The sequence below is a fragment of the Alligator sinensis genome, unplaced genomic scaffold (genome assembly GCF_000455745.1).
Source record: "Alligator sinensis unplaced genomic scaffold, ASM45574v1 scaffold379_1, whole genome shotgun sequence".
NCBI classification, from domain to species: Eukaryota; Metazoa; Chordata; order Crocodylia; family Alligatoridae; genus Alligator; species Alligator sinensis.
In genome coordinates, this window is record NW_005842001.1 from 2,521,534 (window position 1) to 2,525,759 (window position 4,226).

Genomic DNA, 4,226 nt, shown 5'->3' on the forward strand with positions numbered 1-4,226 from the left:
TAGGGATGCTCCATTTGTTCTCTCTCTCTCTGCAAGGGACTTCCTTTCCTTGTCAGAAAGAGAAGAGCCATATGAGCTAGAGCAGCAGAGGGAGAGAGAGTCTGTGCTTGACCTTTTTCCAAGAGAAAAGACTGCTCATGTTAGGCAGAACTTTAATGTAGTAGCTGCTTTTGCAGCGCATTGCATCACGTCATTCTGACCTGCTGCCTTTGGGTCCATTTCCTGAAAGTGTTTTTAATCAAGGTCAAAGGAGTCATTTCCCTTTACATCATTTTCTCCTGCCCTGTAAGTATGTTGGAGGCATGGCAGGATATCAAGGGCTTTCCTGAAATCCACATACATTTTATTCCTCATCTGCCAACTCATAAGACTCAAGTACATTTGTTAAATAAGGAATTTCCTTTGGTGAAGCCAAGCTAAAGGTCCTTTGCTAAATTATACAGGGTTTTTTTCTAAATAGCCAGTAACTGAATCTGTTACTCATATTACCAATCTCCTAACTCAAGTGAGACTACAGTAAATCTGGAGTTGAAAGAAACTTAATTGATTCCTTTTTCCAAGAGAGGCATTTGCTCCTGCCCAATCTTCTGGTGCTACCGGAATATTATCCATCCCAGTGTTAAAGCATCTTGAGTTGGGAAGCTCTCAAAATAATATTTAAAATAGTAGAACCTTATGGCTGCTATTTATTTGTCTTCTGGTTTATGAGCCTTTCAATGGATACAATTTTAAGCTTGCTTTCTGCAAGAATCCTTTCTTTAACAAGACCTAATCAAAAGACTCCTGGATCTGGGGGTTTAAGAAAAACCACCAAGTATCCCGAGACTTGTGATTAAAACATTAAACTTGGCCATGTTTCCTCTCCAAGGCCCAGAACCCGTTTGGAAAGACACTGCTATCGGAGTGGACTAGCAAAACCCAAAATGCCAGTTCACTTTCCCTTTCAGCATCCACTCTCTGTCACTGTGTGACACAGGATACTGGGCAAGATGGACTTATGGTCTGACCCAGTAAATGGCAATTCATATGTTCTTATGCCACTTAAGTCCCACATTGTCCTCAAGATGATATTAAAGTAGGCCCTAGTTCTGCAGTTCTTATCCTATCTAGACACAAGACTCACCCCTCATTAGACTCAAGACACTACTCAAAAAATGCTAGCTCTTAATTCCACTTGTTTTTTGACTACAAAAAAAAATGGAGCAATTCATTTGTTGCAACATCTCAGAAAGACCACAGCAGGTCCGACAAGTGTTTGACACTATTTGGATTCCTATTTGAAATCTCTGGGTTTATCGTGTGATTCATGTAGGTGTTTGCACACCAAACAGTGGTAATCTTGCGTGGCACCCTCAAAAGGATCATCCTAGTTGAGAATCACTGACCTAGATGATGTGCATACCTTATGCTGGTTCTTCAACTTAATTCATTTCACCTCTGCATTTAATAGGCATCAAGCATTTTGTTAACAAAATCCAAGTGGGCTCTGTCTAATTCTTCACTGCACAAGAACATGGGCTTCTGCTCTGCATGTGCTTATTACTTCAGGATGAAACAGCAGCTATTTTGGTTGTTTTTACTGTCTTTAAAATGAAAGTAAGGCTAACATTCTGTGCAAGAGAGGGCATGACCATCTTGTTCTAAGGCCGTTCAAAATAGGAGTGACAACCAGAGAAATGGAGATACCAAAAACAATAATACAAGTAGACAAGTAATTTTGGCTAGGGGATACGTTCCTATTAGCTATGTAGCCCTGCAGAAAAAAAGTTATTATTTTACAAAGATTTAGCAGTCAAAGAATTTGAGAACCTTTACATCCAGCAGGAAATATATGCTCCACTAGCTACATTAGTATTTTTCAGGATTATCTGTGGGTACTTGCAGCTCAGCGTTATCTGAGTTCTCACAGGGAATTGTAGTAGTTAGAGCTGGAAAAAAACTCAAAAGGGTATTATTTTCAAGAGCAGCCAAGTTGACTTGGAAGTCTAAGCCACATTTTCCCCCAAAGTGACTGAGGCTATTATATCTATTGATTATCAGATTTCAGATCCTGAGGCCTGGATCTTTAAATGTGTTCAAGTAGTTAATTCCTACTGACCTTAAATGGCCAAAGTATCTAAAGTCACCATTGAAAATAGGACTTAGACATCTAAGTCCCTGAGGTCCTTTTAACAATTTTACTCCTAGTAGACTGTTGAGTCCAGTAACTCACTCCAATAGTATTTTATAGCATCCTGAAATATACTTTACTAGTTAAATAACCTGTAAGTATGAAAGAACAATTAATGGTTCTGATTATATTTTCCAGATATTTCATTTGCATGTTTGTAATTGCCCACTCTGTTTGGCAAGGTGCTCTCATACTCAGGGCTGAGGTATGTACACGCTGTCCACATATGTCACAAGATTCTGACAGAAATGACAATTTTCACCTCATCTGGCCACAGAAAGCAGTTTATAGCTGTGACCAAACACAAGTGCATGGCAATAAACAGCTTTAAAATGGCTGATTGGGTGAAAAATCTGACCCCTCATTGCATGAGGTATCAGATAAAGATGTTACAAAATGTAGCATCTTTTGTAACTTGTGTCTGCCCAGCTACCAGCCTGTCAACATTTTGAGAATGAGAGGGAGAAAGGGAGTAGAGGGAGTTCAGTCTGGGGGGGTTTCAGAGGGTGAGGCAGCTGTATTACAGCCCCCCTGGGGTGGAGCCGGGGGGGCTCCAATTCCCCCATCCCACCCTTCAGCACCAGGTGGGAAGCCCCATGAATGAGCTCCCTCTGCTGCCTCCTCCCCACCTCCCATTGTGAAAACAGGGAGCACTGGTAGAGAGCCTGGCTGTTGCTATGGGAACTTGGCTGCAGGCTCCCAGCTGCAAGTAGATTCCCCTCCTCCCTGCAACCAACAGTGAACTTCTGTTTGGTCTGGGGTAACGTTGTAACTCAGAGCACTTTGTAAAAATTGTTCTGAGTTGTAGCTGGGAGCTGCACTTCTGTCTGCACCCACAGTGCCTCAGTGTTGCAGGATTAGTGATTAGTTTATTTCTAAATACCTTGTGACAAGTCCTTCTATAGCTGAGCTACATGAGATTCACAATGAAATCAGTAGCAGAGACGGAGATTTTCAAAGCTGCAGAAGTTTAGGTATCCAATTATTATTACTTCAGTCAAATTTCCTATGTAGCTTTGAAACTTCTATCCATCACATTGAGCAAACGCTTAGGAGGCAGATGGTTGGAGAAGAGGTATAAGTAACAAATTCAAAGCAAATCTGCTCACGTTCCTTGAAATGCCTAATTCATAAACAGTCTGATCAGAGGATTGACATGGTCATTAGCAGAGTTGCTTTCCTGTTAGTAACATGGCAATAGCGATACAAATCTACTTGCAGAATCACACCCAATACATTTATCCTGGTGTGACGGTTTTTAAATCTTCTAAAGTGTAAATATCATGGATATAGAAGTATGGGACAATGTTTTGAATATTTAATCCTGCAAGCATTTGAGGACACAGAGAAGATCCTGGAGAGGGCACTGATTGAGATGTCAGATTATTACCTAAATAATTATCTCAAACCCAACCCTAGCAAAACCCAAATCTGTACTTTTCATCTGAGGAACTGGGATGTGGAATGACACCCGAATGTCAGCTGGGGTGATCAGAGTCTCGAACTTCAGAAACACCTGGTCTACTTAGGGGTAACACTGGACTGTACATTTTGTTACAAAAAGCACATATTAAATACCAAAGCCAAGGTCACCACACGAAACAACAATCTGCGTAAGCTCACAAATTCCAAGTAGGGAGCACATTCATCCACCATACACACTACTGCCTTAGGACTTTGTTTCTTTGTGGCTGAGTATGCCTGTACCACTTGTGGATGCTCAAGTCACAGTAAAATTATTGACATTGCCCTAAATGATGCATGCAGAATTATAACAGGCTGCCTAAAACCCACCCCTGTTCCCTGCCTATATGTACTATCTGGCACAGCACTCCCTTACATCAGGAGAAAAGTAGCAGGTGTCATTGACTGGCAGGTACAAGAGTCAGATGACCATCACCCACTATAGGGATGTCAACCTGTTGTCCCTCATCAAGAAATAGTTTTTTGTCCTCTACCCTGCCACTGAGCACATCACCAGAATCAGCCTGAACTACCCTCTGGCAAAAAGAATGAGAGAAACTAGACGACAAAGCTGTTGAATGGAGCCGCTTAG